General features: G+C 45.0%; 1 protein-coding gene across 2 annotated transcripts in view; it reads left to right on the top strand.

Annotated features, from left to right (window-relative positions):
- LOC126481310 (putative glycerol kinase 5) overlaps positions 1 to 26,489 on the top strand; it is a 380,514-nt gene that overhangs the window by 203,952 nt on the left and 150,073 nt on the right. The window lies entirely within an intron of this gene.

Here is a 26,489-nt window from a genome sequence, read left to right as displayed (position 1 = left end):
AAACTGCCTTATGTGAGCGTTACATATCGAAACCTATGAGAAGTAAAAGTTTCAAAAAGATATGTCGCAAATAAATAAAGTACACTCGTTCCTCCTTCCATCAGCCTATGCACTGAAATTATTTCCGAAAATTAGCAGTTGTTTGGCTATTTGGAGGTAAATGTTTTGTATTATTTACGAGCGGTTCGCATGTCTGTAGGCTGTGCTATAAGTTATTTTTAACTGTTTACAATTAGCAAGCGTGTGTCTAGAACATTATAGACGAGTTATGTAGGAGTGTTTTGCAGGTCTGTATGATGTGGGACATGTCGGTGTGATACATATACTCCATTCCTAAATAAAGTAAATTCGTTCCTCCATTCATGGACCTCGTGCAGGGTGAGTCCGTTTACAAGAAACGTGTAGGAAGAGGTTGAGTGCTGTTGGCTTAGTTTGAAACAATTTTCTTACGTTGGTGGCGGAAGCGCAAGTGAGCTTTGTTTATTGGTAGATTTCAAACTTGGCGCTGGTTCCTAGGAAGAGGAGGAAGAGGTGGCGGTCTGGTCCTCAAAAAGTAGTTGAAATTAGGGAGTTGAACACGTTTGCATACGTATATGAAATTGTAAATTCAAGTATTTAATATAGCGGGGTGGTGAGAGTGAATTAGCGATCGTTCTCGCGACGAGCAAAAGCGCTGTTATACGGTCATGGTGGATTTCAGTGTCGGTCAAACTCTGGCGCCATACGTATCCTTTGTGCGGCACGTGGTCGACAGGTTCCATCGTGTCCGGTGATAAGTGCTCGCGGTCGCGGAAAGATGTTTACGTAGTCGGACTCTGAGACGAGCGCAGCTTACCGTTTGTGGCGGGACCCTGAGGCGCCGCTCGCCACCCACTTGGCGCGCTGGCCATGGGGGTGTGCGGGCACCGCTGGTCGCTTGACGTCAGCCGGCCAGGGAGCTGCCGATGGAGCGGGCTCAGCCGGCCGCGCGTATCTCAGCTGCGCTCTGGAGTTTCGCTGTGTCAGCATCATGGAGAAATCAGTTGCAACACACATGCATGATCGTAATGTCTGAAATGAAGAGTCATTTTCCAGGTATTTACAGAAGGCTATGTCCGTCGCGTGTATGGAGGGTGTGTGCGCGGGGCGGCAGTGCAGCGATTGTACAGATATTACGTGCGTGCGAGAGCGAGTCAATTAGCGGGCGTTCTAGTGCGGTCGAAACGTGCTGTCATATAGTCATGGCGGATTCCACTGTCGAGCAAACTTTGCCGCCAAAAGTGTAGAACTGCGTTCTTGCTCGCACATGGACACGTGGTGGTCGGTGAGCGGTCGGCATCGACAGGTTTGAACCTGGCGCCAAAAGTGTGGCAGCGAACCGTCGACCGTTGTGTGAGTCAACTGCGAGGCAGAGAATTTTGGCGGGAAACGTGCGGAGGCGACGAATACACATGGTGAGCGGACAAGGGGCCACTGTGACGTCAAACTCAGCAAGTTTCAGCGTGTCCAGCGAAAACATGTTTACGACGTGGGAGTGATCGCTGGGCTCACCCCCCCCCCCCCCCCACACACACACACACACACCCGCACTAGTGGCCGAACGCCCCACGTGACAGTTGTAGGCAGTGTGTCCGCGCGCTGGCCAGGTGGTGGCGAGGATTTGAACTAATTCAGTTGGAGCGCGGACGTCGTGGTGACTGCACTGAGATAACAAAGATGTGTGTGCTGACTGTGTTGGAGAAGAAGTGATGACCGTAGTGCTTGAAATAAAGTCTTCAGTCCCTTCCACCCTGCAACATCAAAGGACGTGACTTACGTAACTATAAGTGCAGTTTATTATTTGACGCGATTATGATAGGCTACCAGTGAAAAAAGGTAAGTGACGGAGAAAGCTCGTACATGTGATCAATTATGGTATTGGGATTTGAACTTGTGATAGATTTTTGTTATGGATGCAAGGAAAATGGCTTTCTCACTGAGAAAATCGGACATCTTGAATAAATGATAATAATAAATAGAAGTACAGTTTTCGAGACAATATCGTGTTGGAATTTGAATTTGGCGCAATTTTCTAGTGGAGGTAGGCCTATAATAATAAATGATAATGTATGCTGCTCGGTATCCTGGACGACATCGTCCAAGTGTCCGGACCGTTCGCCGGATAGTTACGTTATTTAAGGAAACAGGAAGTGTTCAAACACATGTGAAACGTCAACCACGACCTGCAACAAATGATGAAGCCCAAGTAGGTGTTTTAGCTGCTGTCGCGGCTAATCCGCATATCAGTAGCAGAAAAACAGCGCGAGAATCGGGAATCTCAAAAACGTCGATTGCACCCGTACCATATTTCTATGCACCAGGAATTGTATGGCGATGACTTTGAAGGTCGTGTACAGTTCATCCACCGAGCACAAGAGAAATTACGGGACGATGACAGATTTTTTGCACGCGTTCTATTTAGCGACGAAGCGTCATTCACCAACAGCGGAGTCCGGCGCTCGTGGTCTCGCGGTAGCGTTCTCGCTTCCCGAGCACGGGGTCCCGGGTTCGATTCCCGGCGGGGTCAGGGATTTTCACCTGCCTCGAGATGACTGGGTGTTTGTGTTGTCCTCATCATTTCATCATCATCCAGGAAAGTGGCGAAATTGGACTGAGCAAAGATTGGTTAATTGTACGGGCGCTGATAACCACGCCGTTGAGCGCCCCACAACCCCAACATCATCATCAACACACCAACAGCGGTAACGCAAACCGGCATAATATGCACTATTGGGCAACGAAAAATCCAAGATAGCTGCGAAAACTGGAACATCAGCGACCTTGGCGGGTTAATGTACGGTGCGGCATCATGGGAGGAAAGATAATTGGCCCCCATTTTATCAATGGCAATCTAAATGATGCAATGTATGCTGATTTCCTACGTAATGTTCTACCGATGTTACTACAAGATGTTTCACTGCATGACAGAATGGCGATGTACTTCCAACATGATAGATGTCTGGCACATAGCTCGCGTGCGGTTGAAGCGGTATTGAATAGCATATTTCATGACAGGTGGATTGGTCGTCGAAACACCATACCATGGCCCGCACGTTCGCCGGATCTGACGTCCCCGGATTTCTTTCTGTGGGGAAGTTGAAGGATATTTACTATCGTGATCCACCGACAACGCCTGACAAAATGCGTCAGCGCATTGTCAATGCATGTGCGAATATTACGAAAGGCGAACTACTCGCTGTTGAGAGGAATGTCGTTACACGTATTGGCAAATGCACTGAGGTTGACGGACATCATTTTGAGCATTTACTGCATTAATGTGGTGTTTACAGGTAATCACGCTGTAACAGCATGCGTTCTCAGAAATGATAACTTCACAAAGGTACATGTATCACATTGGAACAACCGAAATAAAATGTTCAAACGTACCTACGTTCTGCATTTTAATTTAAAAAACCTACCTGTTACCAAATATTCGTCTAAAATTGTGAGCCAAATGTTTGTGACTATTACAGCGCCATCTATCACAAAGCGAAAAAAGTGGTCCAACTGAAACATTCATATTTCTTTACGAACTACACGAATTTGTAATAAAAAATGGGGGTTCCCATTTTAAAAAAACGCAGCTGATATCCGTTTGACCTACGGCAGCGCTATCTAGCGGGCCAACTTCCCCTTCATGCTAGACAAGTTTCTTTCTTTGTAATTTTTTTCGTTTGACGCTTATTTCGTGAGATATTTGGCCCGGTCACGATCAATGGACCACCCTGTACAGCACATGATCGTCGATTGTGAGACTAGCATTTATTCGTGCTTCGGACATCCATTGATCTTACGGTGAGTCAGATTTATCTATGATGTAGGCCCACATTGTATACACGGGTGTGAACAATAACGAAGACTATGTCAATTTCTTTGATATTGACTTAAATATGGGATCGATGTCAGTTTGCTTCAGTCCCTTATAGTTCAACAAGTATTATGGATATTGTACATTTCTGCAAGGAGCACAAAACTCTCACTTATACAAAAACGCGAGACGGAGAGTAACGAAAGCTTACAGATTACTTTGTTCTTGCCGTAAACTGTATTTAAATACGTACAAAACAACATAATTACACAAAAACAATTCTTTCTTTTGTCAGATAAGTAATGCATATTGTTATTATTATTGTTGTTGTTGTTGTGGTCTTCAGTCCTGAGACTGGTTTGATGCAGCTCTCCATGCTACTCTATCCTGTGCAAGCTTTTTCATCTCCCAGTACCTACCGCAACCTACATCCTTCTGAATCTGCTTAGTGTATTCATCTCTTGGTCTCCCTCTACGATTTTTACCCTCCACGCTGCCCTCCAATACTAAATTGGTGATCCCTTGATGCCTCAGAACATGTCCTACCAACCGATCCCTTCTTGTGGTCAAGTTGTGCCACAAACTTCTCTTCTCCCCAATCCTATTCAATACTTCCTCATTAGTTATGTGATCTACCCATCTAATCTTCAGCATTCTTCTGTAGCACCACATTTCGAAAGCTTCTATTCTCTTCTTGTCCAAACTATTTATCGTCCATGTTTCACTTCCATACATGGCTACACTCCATACGAATACTTTCAGAAATGACTTCCTGACACTTAAATCAATACTGGATGTTAACAAATTTCTCTTCTTGAGAAACGCTTTCCTTGCCATTGCCAGCCTACATTTTATATCCTCTCTACTTCGACCATCATCAGTTATTTTGCTCCCCAAATAGCAAAACTCCTTTACTACTTTAAGTGCCTCATTTCCTAATCTAATTCCCTCAGCATCACCCGACTTAATTAGACTACATTCCATTATCCTTGTTTTGCTTTTGTTGATGTTCATCTTATATCCTCCTTTCAAGACACTGTCCATTCCGTTCAACTGCTCTTGCAAGTCCTTTGCTGTCTCTGACAGAATTACAATGTCATCGGCGAACCTCAAAGTTTTTATTTCTTCTCCATGAATTTTAATCCCTACTCCGAATTTTTCTTTTGTTTCCTTTACTGCTTGCTCAATATACAGATTGAACAACATCGGGGAGAGGCTACAACCCTGTCTTACTCCCTTCCCAACCACTGCTTCCGTTTCATGTCCCTCGACTCTTATAACTGCCATCTGGTTTCTGTACAAATTGTAATTAGCCTTTCGCTCCCTGTATTTTACCCCTGCCACCTTTAGAATTTGAAAGAGAGTATTCCAGTCAACATTGTCAAAAGCTTTCTCTAAGTCTACAAATGCTAGAAACGTAGGTTTGCCTTTCCTTAATCTTTCTTCTAAGATAAGTCGTAAGGTGAGTATTGCCTCACGTGTTCCAGTGTTTCTACGGAATCCAAACTGATCTTCCCCGAGGTTGGCTTCTACTAGTTTTTCCATTCGTCTGTAAAGAATTCGTGTTAGTATTTTGCAGCTGTGACTTATTAAGCTGATAGTTCGGTAATTTTCACATCTGTCAACACCTGCTTTCTTTGGGATTGGAATTATTATATTCTTCTTGAAGTCTGAGGGTATTTCGCCTGTCTCATACATCATCCTCACCAGATGGTAGAGTTTTGTCAGGACTGGCTCTCCCACGGCCGTCAGTAGTTCCAATGGAATATTGTCTACTCCGGGGGCTTTGTTTCGACTCAGGTCTTTCAGTGCTCTGTCAAACTCTTCACGCAGTATCATATCTCCCATTTCATCTTCATCTACATCCTCTTCTATTTCCATAATATTGTCCTCAAGTACATCGCCCTTGTATAGACCCTCTATATTGTTATTATTATTACTAGCATTATTACTATTAGTAGTATTAGTATTATTGGCACTGGCTGTGGTTGTAAAAATTAGTTCATAAGCGTAACTGCTACTCCGCAGATGCTGTTAATTTCACTCTCTCAAATTACCAGAGTCTAAAAATTGATGAACAACCAGAATGCTGTCACTGCTTCTTACGATGGGTCTCCGCAGCCGACGACCCTTGCATGTGTCATTGTAAACACCACGACAGCGGACACTGCGATTGAAATGGGCACGTGACCATCGGCAGCGGAAGTTGGCGCAGTGGCAGAGCGTCGCTTGGTCTGATGAGTCCCGATACCTTCTTCATCATGCCGATGGGAGGGCGCGAATCCGTCGTCTTCCAGGCGAACAGCTCCTTGACACCTGTAGTGCTGGATGGAGACAAGTTGGCGGCGGCTCCATTATGCTCTGGGAAGCATTCACATGGGCATCCATGCGTCTAGTGGAGTTCGTGCAAGGCACCATGATGGCCAGGGAGTATCGTAGACTTGTTGCAGGTCACGTAAGACCCCTTCACGACAATTGTATTTTCTGACAGCAGTGGCCTTTTTCGGGAAAATAATGTGCCGAGTCACAGTGCTAGGAGTGTGACGGAGTGTTTTGAAGAACACAGCGGCGAATTCCAAGTGATGTACTGCTCCCCCAGCATGCCAGATCTGAATCCGATCGAACACATCTGGGATAAGATTGAATGTGCCGTCAGAGCTCATCGCCCCCGTCCACGGAATTTACAAGAATTAGGTGAGTTGTGTGTGCAGATGCGGTGCCGACGTCATCCAGCGACTTAACAAGGCCTCGTTGCTTCCATGCCATTACGCGTCGCCGCTGTTATCCGCGCCAAAGCTGGACGGACATACAGGCTATTATGTAGGTGATCATAATGCTCTGGCTGATCAGTGTACGCTATGTGCTACTCTGCAGCAGCAGTTTTCAGAATTCCGTTACGAGCATTGACCATTCAAGTCTTCTTACCTTATTGGGTTGTCTGCGTACACTTATGACTTTAGACTGCCCCACAGATAAAAATCACAAGTAGCTTGGTCCGGCGGACGCTGCGGCCACAATCCTTTGCTGACAGTCCTTTCTTCTGTGAATATTTCATGAATTCGTGAGATTGACGCGTGTGAAATGTGGCATGTCGCCCCATCCAATTCACCGAGCGAGATGGCGCAGTGGTTAGCACTCTGGATTCGCATTCACAAGGACGACGGTTCAAACCCGCGTGTGGCCTTCCTGATGTAGGTGTTCCGTGATTTCCCTACATCGTTTCAGGCAGATGCCGGGATGGGTCCTTTGAAAGGGGACGGCCGACTACCTTCTACACCCTTTCCTAATCAGATGGGACCGATGACCTCGCTGTTTGGTCCCCTTCCCCAAATCAACCATCCAATCATCCTTTTGAAAGACAGCGTAAGTACGTTCATGGGGGTCAACTGTGCGTAAAATTCCTGAAAGAATCACATATACACAGCAGTGTTTCCTGTTGCGTAAAAAATAGGGGACCCACAATCCTACTTGCTAACACGGCACAACACACTCCAATTTTTTCACCGTGAAGAGGTCGCACATTAATTGCATAGGGATTATTTGTTGATCAGTATCTGGGAATTCACATGTAGTGTCAGATGGAACCAAGCTTTATCACCCATGAAATACAACAGCGGATCCATCATTGCATTCTCAATTGCTTGATATAGCCACGTACAGTAATTCACACGTTTTGCGTTATCATCCATCAGTTCTTGGTCACATACCATTTTACAGGGCTTCATCCGTATATAGTCTAAAACAGGGGATCTCAAATTTTTCCTCCGACGGAACACTTCGAGAATCGTGATACTTTGATGGAACATCTTGTCTATTTTGGAACTTAATACAATTTAAGAAAAGAGAAAAACGTTTTTTATTCAGCGATTACTTCAACTGTAGAGCATAACTAATTACACAGATATCGCAAAAAATTTTAAAAAGTGATTAGTGCTGGCAACATGTCTGGGAAAAAGAACGCCACGTTATTAACAGTTTTTCGCTGAGCGCTTCCAATCACTCCCCACGGAACACCAGTGTTCACGGAGCGCAGTGTGGGAAACCCTGCTGGACAAAACGTTGCTCGAATATCCGCGATCACGGCAGGTGTACGAACGCACGGTCCCCGATTCTTTTTTGCGTATGCTGCTGTCCCTGTAGTACGCCACTTTATCAGGAAATCCTGTGTAGCTCTCTGCTGGTACGGAAACTTCTCCGCAAAAATGTCCCGCTTTTCCTTAAATGAAACGATAGACACGTACGCCTCCGCTATTGCGATTGTTTCTTGAACAGGATACATCTCGCTGAAGTATTAACTTCACACGTCTTAACCAAGTCGCAACTCCCTTCGTACTGACAACAGTGTTGCCAACGCACTTTCGACCATGTCCCTACACGACATGTGAAAAGTTCCTGCATTCACCTAGGAAGGCCCTAAGGACGTCTAAAAGTTCTAGACTGACGAAAAAAAAGAGCTGTTCACGTATTGGATAGTAACATTTCCCCTTTATTAACAATTTTGTACACTGAACGGTCACTGTTTTCAAACAAAATACATGTGCATTTTGTTCTATGAATTTTCGGATTTTGAGCACTTTTAGAATCGACAAAACTGTCTTTTATGAGCTCACCTATGTGATCTATCGTTGACAACGATATTGAGTGCCTAGGAAGGGCTGTCGCCTACCTTATTTCAGTACCTTTGGTGTCCTCAAGCACAAGACTTTCGGTGCTTGTGGTAGGTTGCTGTACCCACGATGAAATCACTGATTGTTTATTAAATTGTGACACTCGACTTTTGTGAGAATCACGATATGCAGTTTCAAAAGTTCGCTTCTTCCTGCACACAAACTAATATCATACGCCCTGCAAAAGCTTTCCTAAATGTCTGTTTTCGGATTTGGCTGTCACTGTTTTGTAACTCTTTCGGTGTTGAAGCTATAATAAAAAGAATACTAATACTACAGTTACACACCCCAAAAAAGAAATAGTAGAAGATTATGGTAAGGCTTAAGGAACTGATCTACTCGAGTTGTTTATTTTCAGCATGTGAACACAGAACAAAGACAGAACCACATCGCCGCCATTGAAGTTAAGAATGTAACTGTGGAAGTAACAATGGTGCAAAGATTACAGTAGACGCTCTAAAAGTTGGCTGATGGATCCCTGATTTCGGTCGTCGCATGTCGGCCTCATTCTGAGCACTTCGCGTTCTTCTACTCACGATTATTGCTAGCGTCAGGGTTTCCTCAACATTGGTCATTTTTCTTCTGATCGTTGCGTTGTATTGCAACAACTTTATTTTATCTTCTTTGTTACAAATAAGTACCGCATTTGAAAATGATTGTCTCTTAACGCGCATTACCTAATCTGTGTTACTTCCATGAGAAATTTAGAGGCAGCAGCTTATCGGCACGAGTAACGCTAAGCAACAAACACGTCAGTTATTTCCACTGTCATGTACCCTCTCCAGAGAGTGACTAAAATACTTTTCTTCTGCACTTCGTCTCGTCCCTGAGGCAGGCCGTTACAGACCAACTTACCGTACGCAATGGTGGTAGACGAGTGTATTGTTTAAAACATACAGTTTGCGATTTTTTCTTTTTTAATTTCTTATTTCGTAATTGAATTGTTTATTTCAGAAACCAGTCAAGCGCCAAATCCAGAAAAAACGAGTAAATGGCGCCGTATTTGTCTTTGAGGGTAATTGCACATTTCAATGCAGAAAGCAGTCAAATGTCTCCAACTGTTGTCTGGCATGACGTTAATTTCGCGTTTAAATCAGAAACCAGTCAAACGACTCCGTTTGTCTGGTTTCTGCAGTAAAGCCGGCCGCGGTGGTCTCGCGGTTCTAGGCGCTCAGTTCGGAGCCGCGCGACTGCTACGGTAGCCGGTTCGAATCCTACCTCGGGCATGGATGTGTGTGATGTCCTTAGGTTAGTTAGGTTTAATTAGTTCTAAGTTCTAGGGGACTGATGACCACAGATGTTAAGTCCCATAGTGCTCAGAGCCATTCTCTGCAGTAAACTGTGGGGACACTTTGTTTCTTTGCTGTCAGTTGGTACTCGCGTTCTGAATGAACAATAGTCAGCTATCATATGTTTTCACTGTCGTCACTGGTCAGTTAGCTTGAGCTTTTCGAATAATTCCCATTCTGTTCTCCAGTGTTCATAAGTATGTGATAACAGTAAGCCTATATCAAAGTGAGATGTCTGCAAGTGCAGAAGACGAACCTCAACACAAAACGAAACGATGACTCGTACAAACGTAATCGTATTCGGAATGCTAGAGTGAAAGGTGAAGGTTATGTTTCTTACTCTGGCAACGAAGTACCTACGAAAAAGAAGCCCAGCAGTATCATTTGTAAGTGCAATGCAAATGTTTATTTAAACATTAACCAGGACGTCATTAATGAAACGTGGAGATATTTTCAATCTCTTGAAAATAAGAACTGTCAAGATATCTACATTAATACTTTGATTAAGGCTAATGAAGTTAAGCGTAGACGTGGACAACATGGTCCAGACAAAAGGTCGGGCAAAGAAAGTGGTAGGCATACTGAAAGCAGTTTTAAAAGAAATCACTCTTACAGATATAATCCAAAGATTGTCGGTTTACTAAAACATGTTTGCAAGAATGTGTTTATGGAAATCCATGGTATATCACATAACAGATTAGGGAGAATTTGTCAATTATTACTTCAAAATACTACCCTTAAAGACGACTTATCTTAGAAGAAAGAGTAAGGAAAGGCAAACCTACGTTTCTAGCATTTGTAGACTTAGAGAAAGCTTTTGACAATGTTGACTGGAATACTCTCTTTCAAATTCTAAAGGTGGCAGGGGTAAAATACAGGGAGCGAAAGGCTATTTACAATTTGTACAGAAACCAGATGGCAGTTATAAGAGTCGAGGGACATGAAACGGAAGCAGTGGTTGGGAAGGGAGTAAGACAGGGTTGTAGCCTCTCCCCGATGTTGTTCAATCTGTATATTGAGCAAGCAGTAAAGGAAACAAAAGAAAAATTAGGAGTAGGTATTAAAATTCATGGAGAAGAAATAAAAACTTTGAGGTTCGCCGATGACATTGTAATTCTGTCAGAGACAGCAAAGGACTTGGAAGAGCAGTTGAATGGAATGGACAGTGTCTTGAAAGGAGGATATAAGATGAACATCAACAAAAGCAAAACAAGGATAATGGAATGTAGTCTAATTATGTCGGGTGATGCTGAGGGAATTAGATTAGGAAATGAGGCACTTAAAGTAGTAAAGGAGTTTTGCTATTTGGGGAGCAAATTAACTGATGATGGTCGAAGTAGAGAGGATATAAAATGTAGGCTGGCAATGGCAAGGAAAGCGTTTCTCAAGAAGAGAAATTTGTTAACATCCAGTATTGATTTAAGTGTCAGGAAGTCATTTCTGAAAGTATTCGTATGGAGTGTAGCCATGTATGGAAGTGAAACATGGACGATAAATAGTTTGGACAAGAAGAGAATAGAAGCTTTCGAAATGTGGTGCTACAGAAGAATGCTGAAGATTAGATGGGTAGATCACATAACTAATGAGGAAGTATTGAATAGGATTGGGGAGAAGAGAAGTTTGTGGCACAACTTGACCAGAAGAAGGGATCGATTGGTAGGACATGTTCTGAGGCATCAAGGGATCACCAATTTAGTATTGGAGGGCAGCGTGGAGGGTAAAAATCGTAGAGGGAGACCAAGAGATGAATACACTAAGCAGATTCAGAAGGATGTAGGTTGCAGTAGGTACTGGGAGATGAAGAAGCTTGCACAGGATAGAGTAGCATGGAGAGCTGCATCAAACCAGTCTCAGGACTGAAGACCACAACAACAACAACAAAGACATGAGGGGCCAGAGCAGGAGTGGCAATGCTCTTCCTGAACATTTGTGTACGTATCCACGATCATATTGAAAAATTTGAAGTTAAAGAGACCCATTATGGTGGGCAACACAAAAAGTATTTGGATGCTCGTTTAAATGTCACAAAACTTAGAGTTGTTCGTTAATGACATCCCTGAGTTAAAAGATACTGTCAAGTACCATTTTTACTATTCTTATTTTCGTTAGAACTTTGGGTACTCGTTCGATCGACCACAGGTTGATGTATGGGGTCAATGTGAAAGCCTAAACGCAAAACTATAGGATAAATCCTTGAACGATAATGCTAAACGTACGGCAACTGCAGAGCTCATTGTACACAAGAAGAGGGCCAAAAAGTTTTATATGAGTATGAAAGAAGTGTCTCAAAATTATGACGAAGAAACTGCCGCTTTGTGTATTGTGCAAAACTTCCGCTCCCGAGTATTACTGTTCAGGAAATTTTTTACACGCGGCAGTTATCGGTTAACGTTTTTAGTATCCATGATTTGAAAAGCAACAAGTCCAAAATCTACCTTTATTATGAAGGTAACAAGTCTCCAGATGAGGTGTGCAGTTTTTATTGAATTACGTAGAGACTGAAACATCTAGCAGAGTAAAGAGATGACTCTTTTTAGTGATGGTCCATCAGGGCATAACAAGAACCACAGAGTTGTTAGGTTTTGATGAACCTCTTAGACAAAGGGCGATTTGACAGTATCACCCACAACTTCCCTGTTCGTGGTCACTCGCATTCACCACGTGACAGACACATTGGGGCTATAAAGCGTATCGTGAAAAAAGTGGATCGAATTTATACACCAGAGCAATATATACTGAAAGTTACCTTGCAAGGCATAAGAAGTTTCAAAACATGGTGGCGTCATGCATACAAAAAGCTTACAAATTCAGACGAAACTTCCAGTAGACGTGTTCCTAAAGACTAAAAGGAGAATTTCAAGTTATCCACATACAAACAATTTTGCTACAACGGTAATACACCCGGAAAAGTGGCAGTAAAGCCACATATTGATTGAATCATTCAGTCAACTTTCACACAGCTGAAAACAGAGCCTGCTCCTGCCTTATCCACTAATTTGGCCTATCCTTCAGGAAAAGCAAGTTTATAAATAATATAACATATTGGGCAACTTACACAAAAATTACTTTTAGGTGTAACTATTCTCTTTCATTCAAACGTTTACCTGAAATAATGTAGTGCAGTCTGAAATAATATATTTTTTGGCCATTCTCCATTCTCCATTCGTGAGCCCTAATTCCTTCGTTATTGTTTTACGTTTCTATCAATATCCATAAGCTGCGAGACCTAAATGCCCTAACACCGTACCTGGTGGGGTATGAAACATTTTATGACAGCATTTTACAATGGCTACTACAGAGGCAGAATGTGCTGTGGAATTTGTTTATGACGATTGAGTAGCTCCTACCATGATGGTTGAAGTAGTTGATTGTTTCATCTGTGTATTAGTAATATAGTCTCAATATCATTAAAAATACTGTCTTTTTCCAAGTATAGGAGTTTTATTTGTAAATCCTAAAAATATGGAGAATTATACCATAAAACTACGTTTGCTCTACTCATTTACTGCAGAAAACAGTTCAGTAAAAGTTTTTTTCGTTCCATTGACAGCAGTGTTAAATAACCCAAAATATTTTTTCTTTGATGCAATGATTTGCAACATATACTACTTCCAGAAAACAAATATCGAAGTCACTACCGAAACATTTAGTATGATGGTAGACAGTTTTTTGTGTTTTCCCAAAATGGACAAACTTGGTGCTTGACTGGTTTCTGGAATAAACGATTCAATTTTTCTTTCTTGAATAAAAAGTCCCTACGTTTTGCAGAGGGGTCGGAAAGCCATCCCCATATTGTGGAAGAAAAAGTCAGAAAGTCCCTACGCATAGGGACATGTCCATACGGTTGCCAACTATGAACGCAGTCGCAATAACTTGGAGCCAATAGATGACAATTGGCGGGCGACAATGAGCAGTCTACTACTCGGAGCCGGTTTCTCGTGGGCCACCCTGTATTTTCACTGCTCATTAAAACTGCAGCGCTAGGAAAGGTACAAAATTGTATGTATGCCGTATTGCAGGAAGAATACATCAATACATTTTCTAGGTGTAGTGAATGTGAAATTCAGTTCACAAGGATGCCACCGCTGGCAGCAAGAACTGCTCTAAACCGGCTGGGTATCGAGTCGACACGAGGTTGGATGACAGATACGTGTACGTCATCCCACGCTGCTTCAGCTCCATGCTAGAATTAATCAGTGGCAGTGGCGAGTGGTTATGAGTCAGTCTCTCTGCCACCCGTGACCTGATCTTTTTATTGGGTGAGAAATCTGGAGAGGACGTGCTGGTCAGAGCAGCGCTCGAACGCCCTCTGTTCGAGGTAGATAAAGTCAGCACATGTGGCAGTCTTGTGTTATCTTGTTCAAAGATAACGTCAGAAGACTTGGAGATAGGGCATGTCCACCGGCTTTAACACGTCAGGAATATAACGGCTCCTGTCCAAATTCATGCGGACCAGAGATGATCACGGCAGGTGCTAGGCCCGGATGAAATTGATGAAAGAAAAATAAAAATTTTATCCATTGTGGATGTGGATACTGCAACTGTAATATTAACAAGTTTTCAGAAATTATCACAACCAGGTGATAGGTTGTGGTAATTCCTGAACTTATCCTCCTCAGAGCCTCCAGTTGTGGATACGTCCATTGTGATGCTGTACGCTGAACCGGCACGCATCTGACAAGGCAACATGGTCTGATGCATGTGTCCTTTGTCCAATGTATCGTTCGGCGTACCACTGTTAGCTACTGCCGCCTCAAGCAGTCGACAATGGTTGTCATACTCACAGGACTCGGGGCTTCGGACGTCGGCGACTGTCCTTGCGGATACTGCCCCTGCTCCAAAAGAGCCCATTTCCTGTCAAAGTACATGACGTGGCTGAACGATTCTGCATGGCCAAGTGAACAGCACTTCTAGTTTTCCGTACACAGGGTATTTTGCTGCATGGGGACAAACTGCAGGAAACGATCGCTGGGAGGATAAGGAGCAAATAAGGTTATATGAACATTATTACGACCATCCCCCTCGATTACTACGAAGAACCATTATCGAGTGCATTTCATTGCCCATTCCTTCGCCAGTATAGCGCAACCATAGTAATCGAGAAGGAAGATAGAACAATGATAAAACACACTTTACATTTCTGCTTGTTGTAGCTCCTCGTCGAAAACGTGGCTCGCTGAAAAGCATGGCTCCCTGTAAGAATAATTTTTAATCTAGGAAGTTTGATTGGATTTGTTAGTTCAGACAAGAACATTGCACCATTTGATTTTGTCCGTCGGATTTTTCATTTTTTGTACTTCACATAAGTATTTTTATTACCAACTCGCCCCATAACAGACTGAAGTGACAAACGTCACCGAGAGCAGTAGGCACATATATTAATGGCAGAAGTATCGCGTACACAAGGTATAAAAGGGAAGTGCATTGGCGGAGCTGTCATTTGAACTCGAGTGGTTCATGTGACAAGGTATCCGACGTTATTACAGCTGCACGACGGTAATTAACAGACTTCGAATGAGGAATGGTAGTTGCAGCTAGACGCATGGGAGATGCCATTTCGGAAATAGTTAGTCAATTCAATATTCAGAAATTCACAGGGTGCAGAGTGTGCCGAGAATATCAAATTTCAGGCCTTCCCTCTCACCACAGACAACGATCGAAAGCAGCGGCATTTGCGCAGAGTTGTCATCGTTAACAGGCAAGCAACACCACGTGAAATAACCGCAGAAATCTATGTGAGACGTACGACGAACGTTTCCGTTAGGACAGTGCGGTGAAATTTGGCGTTAATGGGCTGTGGCAGCAGACGACCGACGTGAGTGCCTTTGCTAACAGCACGACATCGTCTGCAGCGCCTCTCACGGGTTCCTGGCCAAATGTATTGAGCCGTAGACGACCGGAAGAACGTCGCCTGGTCACGTGAGTCCCAATTTGAGGTAGTAAGAGCTGATGGTGGGGTCGAGTGTGCAAGCTGCTAGTGGCTCTATAATGGTGAGTGCTGACTTACATGAAATGGCTGCGTCCTCTGGTCCAACTGCCCCGATTATTGACTGTAAATGGTTATGCCCCGCTACTTGGAGACCATATGCATCCATTCATGTACTTCATTTTTATGGATGACTATGTGCCGTGTCACCGGGCAACAAAATTGTTCGCGATTAGTTTAAAGAACATTCTGGACAATTCGTGCGAATGATTTGGTCACCTGGGTCGCCCGACATGAATCCCGTCGAACATTTATGGGACATAATCGAGAGGTCAGTTAGTGCACAAAATCCTGCAGCGGCAACACTTTCGCGATTATGGACTGCAGTAGACACAGCATTGCTCAGTATTTCCGCAGGGCACTTCCATCGACTTGTTGGGTCCATGCCATATCCAGTTGCTATGGTAAGCCGGGAAAAAGGAGGTCCGATGGGATATTAGGAGGTATCCCATGGCTTTTGCCACCTCAGTGCTCTACAATTCAAGAAGAACGAAGATAAAACAACTATTAGAACAGCAATCTTACAAAGTACAGACTTTTTACATCCAGCGAGTTTACATATGATTAATTACTTATTTTACAAATTATTTTGAACTATTATGCAGAATAATTGCAGAAATAACCACAATGGCAGTAACAGTAACTAATAATTCCAAACACTTGCTAAAAAATCGTAAGATAACTTTCTAGTATACTTGGTTCTTTACTTAAGAGCGATTCAGTACAATTTTTGTGAATAGGAAAGGGTGACATATTACTTTACAACTTTTTTACATAAAATGAAAAGCAAAATTATTATAATCTGTGAATAATAAATTGTATCCAGAATGAGATTTTCACTCTGCAGCGGAGTGTGCGCTGATATGAAACTTCCTGGCAGATTAAAACTGTGTGCCCGACCGAGACTCGAACTCGGGACCTTTGCCTTTCGCGGGCAAGTGCTCTACCATCTGAGCTACCGAAGCACTACTCACGCCCGGTACTCACAGCTTTACTTCTGCCAGTATCTTGTCTCCTACCTTCCAAACTTTACAGAAGCTCTCCTGCGAACCTTGCAGAACTAGCACTCTTGAAAGAAAGGATACTGCGGAGACATGGCTTAGCCACAGCCTGGCGGATGTTTCCAGAATGAGATTTTCACTCGGCAGCGGAGTGTGCGCTGATATGAAACTTCCTGGCAGATTAAAACTGTGTGCCCGACCGAGACTCGAACTCGGGACCTTTGCCTTTCCCGGGCAAGTGCTCTACCATCTGAGCTACCGAAGCACGACTCATGCCCGGTACTCACAGCTTTACTTCCGCCAGTATCTCGCCTCCTACCTTCCAAACTTTACAGAAGTTCTCCTGCGAACCTTGCAGAACTAGCACTCCTGAAAGAAAGGATATAGCGGAGACATGGCTTAGCCACAACCTGGGGGATGTTTCCAGAATGAGATTTTCACTCTGCAGCGGAGTGTGCGCTGATATGAAACTTCCTGTCAGATTAAAACTGTGCGCCCAACCGAGACTCGAACTTGGGACCTTTGCCTTTCGCGGGCAAGTGCTCTACCATCTGAGCTACCGAAGCACGACTCACGCCCGGTACTCACAGCTTTACTTCTGCCAGTATCTCGCCTCCTACCTTCCAGACTTCCTCGGTCGGGCACACACTTTTAATCTGCCAGGAAGTTTCAATAAATTGTATGTCGGGTGCTCTAATTCTTTGATCATATCGAATACTTCCCTATAAGTATATAAAAAAAAGGTGGTCCACTGATCAGTTCCACTGCAATGTATAGCCAGAAATGCGTCCTGCCGGAGGTACACGTACTTGAAGGTGGAGACTCTGGGTTTCAATGATTGAAAGCACTCACGAGGACACACCAAGTAATTTGGAATATTCTGTCTGTATCAGTGTTTTAGTTCCATTCTCAAGAGGGCAGTGAGTTGGAACGCCATATTGCAGTAGCCTCAATACCCCTCGTTCCACTGAAGGCACGACTTGCAGCAGGAAAAGCGGGGTCACCAGGAGGAAGTGCAAAAATGCGTTGCCTGTGAGGCGCTGTGGAGGGATGAATAGTCCCACAAAGCGGTCGCCAATAATCCCCGCCCACACATTGAGGCTGAAAGGACGCAGTGGTTCGTCGCCACAGTGTCATGGATATTCTCTGAAGCTCACAAGGGGATTTTGTGAAGGTTGAGGATCGCCCATCGCAAAGGAAGCCCCATTTGTGAATAGGATGGATGACAGAAATTCCCCCACTGTGGTGGCTTGTGCGAAGAACCAGTGACAAAACCATTGCCGCGAAGCCAAGTCCGTAGATACTAAGACCTGCGGGCTTTATAAGTGAAATGAATAGTGGTAGTCGTGAAGAATGTTCCACTCGCTCGTCTGGCTGACCCCATGCTTGCGGACTCACCTGCCTGGTGCTGTCACGGTGGTCACTGTCAAAATTTTTATAGCTCCGCCTTCAAGCGGGTGTACCTTACTACCTCGCTTGGAACGCATTTCCGGCCAGACTTTTTTTTTTTTAATCCTCTCAAGGATCACTATGTGCAGTTTGTCCCAATCTAGCAAAATCACTCTGTATACAGAGGGCATTATTCCTAACTGCCATATGCGGTTATGCTGAAAGGCTACCTACTTGCATATCCAAGCATTTAGTATATTTCATGCCACTTCGACGTTTGTTGCGTGACACCTTCTTTATGCTGCAATTTTAATGGCCAACTGCGTACTAACCTAGTAGAGGTGGTTGCACGAGGGGTGAGGGCACAAGAGGATAGAACACACGTGCAGGTGGAAATACGTGATGGGTGCTGACAGTGGGAATATTATAGCTTTTTATCCTTTTCGGGTCTTATCTTTCATCTCCCGAAATCGCACCAGGCGCAGCTATAGAGAGCTTTCAGAAGTGGGAGTCCCAGGCCGTGTGGGTGAAATTGGAGGAGGAGTGGCCGCGTGTCGAGTCCCGGGACCCACTGAGGCTTCCATCTCATCTCAGCCTGAGAAGACATATTATCAAAAGATCGTAGGCGCGTTCCCTGATTAGGGCGTTAGGAACGAACGGGAAGGTCTGAGGAAACATGCGAGCGGAAACGAATAATGGCGGCTTCCGACATGATCCAGACACTTTGCCAGAGGATGACAAGTACAAAACTACAGTCATACAATAATTTTTAAATGAACACACCGCCGTTTGACTGTATTGCTGCTTATTTAATTACGACCCAGGTTTCGGCCTTTTATGCCATTTTCAAGTTAATAAGTTTATGTCATTAACATATATTGCAGGACTCAGGCTTGAAATTGGCCATAAATGAAGAAAACTATTGGCGCCCCACGAAATGCCAGATGTAAAATCTGTCGTGCCACATATGTTAATGACATAAACTCAGTACCTTGAAAATGGCATAAAAGGTCGAAATCTGTGTCATAATTAAATAAACAACAATAATCAAATAGCGGTGTGTTCACTTAAAAACTTATGAAAATTACAGCACCCAGAAACAGTAGCTCCAATTGACCCACATTTTGAGAATGTGTAGAACATTTTACTAGCAATAGGAGTTTAAGATATCGCGGATTGTCATGAAAGTAGCCACAAGAAAGTTCGCCGTTTATGACTGCTGTCAATACAGAACTCGTCAGTGTCAAGAGATGCAATATCAGGAGGAGAGTTTGTCGACATTCGACCTCACGAGAGACAGCGCTGCCGGCACATGGGGCGTTGGTTAATGTGATCAACGCTCTGAGCGCTCTCCAGTGGCTGTTGTAGGTATTATGTGGCTCGCAGACCACACACTTTCTTTCACAGTTGAGCGCGCGATGCCGATGAGTGTGGGCAACGGAACGCGCGCGTCCGAGCCAGCCGGCTCGGTCGCGCCGGGGCCGGCCGCTGGCCGGTCGGTGGGGCTTGCCCCGCCGGCCGCTCCCCACAGGACGGGTACAGTGGTGACGACCTCTGTAACGACAACGGATTCTGACAGGCAACATAATGAGGACAGGACCACGACGAGCGCTATGCGAATGCAGAGCGGAGGCCGACATACGTCAAACCCCTCTGACGAGAGACATCAGCTAACACAGAACGATCGGCAACAACGGGAACTAAGACGTGAAAACAACACATGATTCTGCAAAGTCAGGAAGTATACGACAACCGCACTAGTACAGTTCCTCCTTCACAGCCTGAAGAACAAGTAGACGACGTGGAACAATTTTCTCCTCCAGAAGACGACGACGAAATGGAGGTAGTCTCCTCTGAAGAAGTTTGGACCATGCAGCCCACCGACGGAGAGGGCGATTTTACACTAGTTCGCCAAAGAAAACGACTCAACGCTTCCCCTAAGCAGAACAACTCTCGGAAGCGACAACGTCCAGAAGAACTGAAAACTTCCAACCGTTATGCGGCTATTGCGACGGAAGATACTACGGATGCTCCAGAACGTATGGACCAGACGAGTGACGTCAATGTCGAAGCAGATAAAGAGGGGACAGATGGCTCTGGCCGGAACTTACTACGCAAAGTCCCGGCCGTTACTATTTACCATACCAAGAACTACAGGGAACTCAACAAGGCGCTGAAAGTGAATATTGACGGCAGTCTTAAGGCCATCTACCAACGAGACAGGATCAAATATCACTTTGACTCCTATGAAGATCAACGGCGGTTCATCAATTTCTTTGTGTCGAATGACATCCACTTTTTTACACACCAGGCCGCAGTGGACAAGGACCTCAAAGCGGTTGTCAAACGTCTACCTGCCGAAGTTACGGAGGAACAACTGAAAGACGCACTGATAGAGAAGGGTTTCCCTGTCATCAACGTCCACCAGTTTAAAAATCGAGACGACAACACGAAGGAACTACGACCTCAAGATGCTTACTGTGTCACGTTGCCAGCCCAAAAGGAAAACTAAAAGATTTACGACATCAAATACCTTCTATATACTAAAGTCGTTATTGAAACCTACAACAGACAAGAAGAACCTGTTCAGTGTCGCCACTGCCAGCGATTCGAACATACGGCTAATTATTGCAGCTTGCCTGCTCGCTGCGTTCGATGTGGAAGGCAACACCGATCTTCAGCATGTACTCATCCACGAGGGGCTCCGCCGAAATGTGCTAACTGTGAAAAGGACCATCCTTCCACATGGCGTGGCTGCCAGAAGTACCAGGAACTTCTCAGGAAATACAGACGACGGTCTTCCCCGCAGCCCTCTCAACGGAGGACTCGTGTAATACGGAACTCCAACCTGACGCCACACCCTCCGCCCCACCGTCAGCAAACGCCACAAGAACAGCCGGCGGCGACACGGCAGCCAGTAACACAGCCTCCTCCTGAAGCACTTCCACCTCGACAGCACCGCCAGCATTATTCATACGCCCACGCAGCATCACCACGCCGACCGGAACCGGAAACCTACGTCTCACCAGCTCATTTGATGGAATCTATAGCTCCAGCGCTCTCTGATGTCGCGAAACTTCTCACCTCCGTGCAGCAACTAGTGGGGATACTTTCTTTAATCGAAAGTGTATTGAAGGCCTCTGCAATACCTTAAGATGGATCACCCTGGGACCACGAGAAACCTGAAAATCTGTACATGGAACGCCAATGGAATGAAACACAAGAAAACCGAATTCACTTACAACGTCACAAAATCGACATCGCACTTGTATCGGAGACGCACCTTCATCCAACAACTGAGCTCAGATTTCGTAACATGTACGTCTATAGAACGGACAGACAAGGCCAACGAGGTGGAGGGACCGCAGTTCTGCTTGAAAGGGAACTGCGGCACCATCATGAAACACTACCACACCTCCAACATCTGGAGGCAACAGCAGTAACGGCTCGATCGGCGGCGGGCAACATCACTTTCATTGCGGCGTACAACAGCCCCGGTAAAAACCTGGTGCCAAACGACCTACGGAGTATCTTCACCAATTTTGACAAAATCTTCCTAGGAGGTGACCTTAACAGCAAGCACGTCGCGTGAAATTCCCGGCGTACGAACCCTCGTGGACGAACTTTGATTGCCATGGAAGAAGAACTGGACATCACAGTCCATGGCGCACGAGAGCCCACACGGATTCCTTACGTCGATCGGCAAGAAGCAGACGTCCTAGATAGTGCTATCATCAAAAATATTGAGACGAACCTCCAGCTCCGCGCCGTCGACGATCTTTCGTCTGACCACCGACCTGTTATCAGCATAGTGGAAAGCGCAACCGCCAACCTTCCGCCCCCAACCTCACAAACTCTGAACTGGGATCAATTTCGGACATATCTTGACAACAATATCTGCCCGACGCAGGACGTTTCAACACCGGAAGCCATCGACATCGCGGTACAAACTTTGACGCAGAAGATAAAGGTAGCCAAACGGAGGGCAACTACTCACACGGTCTACCCTGTAGTAGCTTTCGACGAGTTCCCGCCTCTGCTCCAAGAACTGAAGACACAGAGAAACAGGAGCAGGCGACGTTGGCTCCGCTATAGAAACCCGATCGATCGGCGAGAAACACGCGTTTTAACACGAGAACTGCACAGGAGAGTGGCCGAGTGGCGACAGCAGGTCTGGGAAAATAAGATGGATGAATTCTTACTTCGAACCAAGAACGAATGCCAGGTAGTCAAGAACATACGACACCAACGGCCACCTAAACAAGCCGATTGCCTCCTCTATGACGAACTCGCCCAGGCGGAGCTGTATGCTACGACTTACCAAGAACAGATGTCTGCACCAGCGACCCCCGTGAACGACGTCCGCCTGCAAGAACAGGAAGCCGTCGTTACAGCAGAATGGACTGCTTTTCGTACTGCGCCTGTGCAGAGCCGCCCACAACTCACCACACCAGCAGAGATCCGTAAAATTATCCGAAAGACTCGGAATAATGCGCCGGGCAACGACTCCATAAGCAACACCGATTTGAAACAGTTGCCCGGGAAGCCAACTGTGCTCCTTACCCGAATTCTCAACAGCTGTCTTCTGCAGGGATATTTTCCTACGGCATGGAAGACGGCTCGAGTAGTTCCAATACCCAAGCCAGGTAAAAACCCAGCATAACCCAACAGTTACCGGCCAATTAGCCTCTTGCCGACTCTTGGCAAGGTGCTCAAGAGAGTGCTGTTGAAGAGGCTCCATGACACGCTTACAGCGCATGATGTTATACGAGCCGAACAATTCGGTTTCAAGGACAAGTTATCTGCCGAACTTCAACTTCTACGGATCACCGAACGGATACAAGAAGGATACAACAAGCAGCACTTCACGATTGGTGTCTTCCTTGACATCGAAAAAGCTTACGATAAGGTGTGGCGGCCGAACCTTACCGTCAAACTGCATCGCACTACCCCTATTGCGGATTGTTACATTAGACTCATAGACAGCTTTCTGCAGGACAGGAAAACTGTATGTCCGAGTCGACGATAAAAACTCCGAAATGAAAGTGATCTCCGCAGGAATTCCGCAGGGCTCTGTCGTTTCGCCTCTGCTTTTCAACTTATATATAAATGACATCCCAACAGTCCCCCTTGTTACGGCGAGTTTTTATGCGGACGATACGGCCTTTCTGACAACTGGACGACACTTGGACCAGCTAATCGCTAGGATGCAACGGCAACTTGATGTAATGGAACGCTGGGCGCTGCAAAATAAGATAACGATCAACCCGAAGAAGACGGCACCCGTTCTGTTCACCCGGAGGAAACCAGTTCTGAATGACAGACTCCAAATAGCTGACCAATTTATCCCATGGTCGCCGGGAGTGAAGTATCTCGGTGTCTACCTTGACAAAAAATTACTCTTTACGCAGCATATTGACGACAAGAAGACGGCAGCCCAGAAGATGGCCAGGTCATTGATTCCGTTCCTGAAGAGTAAGGATCTCAACCCTAAGACTAAACTCCAATTGTATAAGGCAACGGTGGAACCCACAATGTTGTATGGCTCCACCTCGTGGGGAACTACGTGCGTCTCCAACTACAACAAACTCCAAGCGCTGCAAAACATTTGCTATCGATGGATCACAGGAACTCCATGGTGGACAAGAAACGTCGACATCCGCACCGCACTCCACGAAACCACTATACAAGAGAAGGTCCATGACAAGGCTCTACGAGTTTTTGACAAGATCGATGTCCTTAGGGACGAAGTTCGACAATTAGACTCGGTAGGAGTGGTAAACCCTGCAAGATGGCACAAGTATCGAGTACCAAATTCAATAACGTTTCACCCCCATAGGCAATCTGTCATAACACGAGGAAGCAGTCACACATAACAGCCTTGACACATTTCACCCTCCACAGGAGATAGACATCACCAAAGACAGCAGGCTAAAGGACCCATTGCGTGCCCAAGCCTAACTGAATATGTAATAAATAAAATGTTTTCCTTTTAGCCTTACATCCCATCCTAGAAGAATAAGTAATCAAGGATGATCTCTTCAGTCCACACTTCTTTACAGAAATGGACACGTGTAAAACAGGTGCATTAATTCTGTTAGTGATTGTCGAAGAAGAGCGAAAAAAATTGCGTAGCAGATTCAGGACTCGTCGAGGGATTGAATAGTGAATTTCTGGTACAGGAACAATACCTAATGCTCTACCACGATTTGAGATACATACTGGTATAAAGTTTTTCGTTAACCCGATAGAATTTTCGCCCCATTTTCGGTTTTAAATTGAATACAGTTATAGTATAATGTCTAATGTCAGCTCGCGCATTCTCAATATCCATATTCCCGATGTTGCATTTGCTTGCAACACTCTGAAACAACATACTTCATCACATACAGTTCTTGATCGAATTTCGTTTCGTAATTTCATTCGAATGGAAGAGGAAATTTTTTCGAAAAAGATGTTTACTGGCAAGATAAGAAATGTATTTCTGGCCACTGGGGAAACATTCCAGTCGTTGCCGTTTGCAAGAAGAATTGCAGCAAGTACATTAGATGTAATAAGTAACATCGATTTTTGAGATAATACTTCTATTAAATGAATAAAGGAGTCCCAAAATCCCTTCAAAAAGAAAAGGTGGAAAAAAATTTATATGAGCAGGGACGCGATCCTGTTACCTTGCTCTCCACAGCTCACAGCCCCCGACGCTATCCACCGAGCTACAATTTCGATATTGCAGTCCCGTCTCCTTATGTGGTCTAAAATCTGCAAACACTGTATCTACAAATGTCATTGTTTGGTATTTGATATGCAAATTGTACCAAAAAGATTCGCTTTTGATAGACAATTATTGTGCCTTAGTACACAAACGGTATACTTTCATAGCACACAAGGTATAACACTAAAAGCAACTAGAAGAAGTCTTGATCTACTCGTATTTAGTTTACTGTCATTTTTTATAACAAGTCGTGCCTAATAAGCCCAGTTTTTGAGAGGTCCTCAGTTTTCTGATGCTTTGAAACAGAATATATTCATACCACATACTGTATGAGTGTAGTGAAACGTGCAATTCCACACTATGACTTCAACAGCTCCTCGTCCACGAGCGTTTCCACGCCCTATAAGAGGATGGCTTAATGGCCAAAGGCGATTACTCGCGATATGCAAAAAACACATTCGAGGCCCGATCTGACTCCAGAGTTCATTTCACACAACGTACTACAGCCCGCTTCACGTAAGACGGCGCTTCCGCGCGTACATGCGGAGCGATAGGAAGGCGTGGAGGGGATGAGGTTTGAGTGTGCGTGGCGGCAGAGAGCGGGCAAACCAAGTCCGTGTTGCTGAACTGTGTTGCTGCGGACAACTATCATGTTCATTCACCTTAGGGTTCAAATGGCTCTGAGCTCTGTGGGACTTAACTTCTGAGGTCATCGGTCCCCTAGAACTTAGAACTACTTAAACCTAACTAACCTAAGGACATCACACACATCCATGCCCGAGGCAGGATTCGAACCTGCGACTGTAGCGGTCACGCGGTTCCAGACTGTAGCGCCTAGAATCGCTCGGCCACTCCGGCCGGCTCACCTTACGGACATCGTATTATACGAGGACAGTTCAGTAAGTAATGCAACACATTTTTATAGGGGTTGTTTTATTCAGCATTGAAATAAACCAGGTTATTCCCCAATCTTTTAGCTACACAACACTATTTTTCAACGTAATCTCCATTCAATGCTACGGCCTTACGCCACCTTGAAATGAGGGCCTGTATGCCTGCATAGTACCATTCCACTGGTCGATGTCGGAGCCAACGTCGTACTGCATCGATAACTTCTTCATCATCTGCGTAGTGCCTCCCACGGATTGCGTCCTTCATTGGGCCAAACATATGGAAATCCGACGGTGCAAGATCGGGGCTGTAGGGTGCATGAGGAAGAACAGTCCACTGAAGTTTTGTGAGCTCCTCTCGGGGGCGAAGACTTGTGTGAGGTCTTGCGTTGTCATGAAGGAGAAGTTCGTTCAGATTTTTGTGCCTACGAACACGCTGAAGTCGTTTCTTCAATTTCTGAAGAGTAGCACAATACACTTCAGAGTTGATCGTTTGACCATGGGGAAGGACATCGAACAGAATAACCCCTTCACCGTCCCAGAAGACTGTTACCATGACTTTACCGGCTGAGGGTATGGCTTTGAACTTTTTCTTGATAGGGGAGTGGGTGTGGCGCCACTCCATTGATTGCCGTTTTGTTTCAGGTTCGAAGTGATGAACCCATGTTTCATCGCCTGTAACAATCTTTGACAAGAAATTGTCACCCTCAGCCACATGACGAGCAAGCG

The sequence above is a fragment of the Schistocerca serialis genome, chromosome 5 (genome assembly GCF_023864345.2).
Source record: "Schistocerca serialis cubense isolate TAMUIC-IGC-003099 chromosome 5, iqSchSeri2.2, whole genome shotgun sequence".
NCBI lineage: Eukaryota > Metazoa > Arthropoda > Insecta > Orthoptera > Acrididae > Schistocerca > Schistocerca serialis.
The sequence above is the reverse complement of the archived record's forward strand: the minus strand, read 5'-3'. Positions and strand labels throughout refer to the sequence as shown.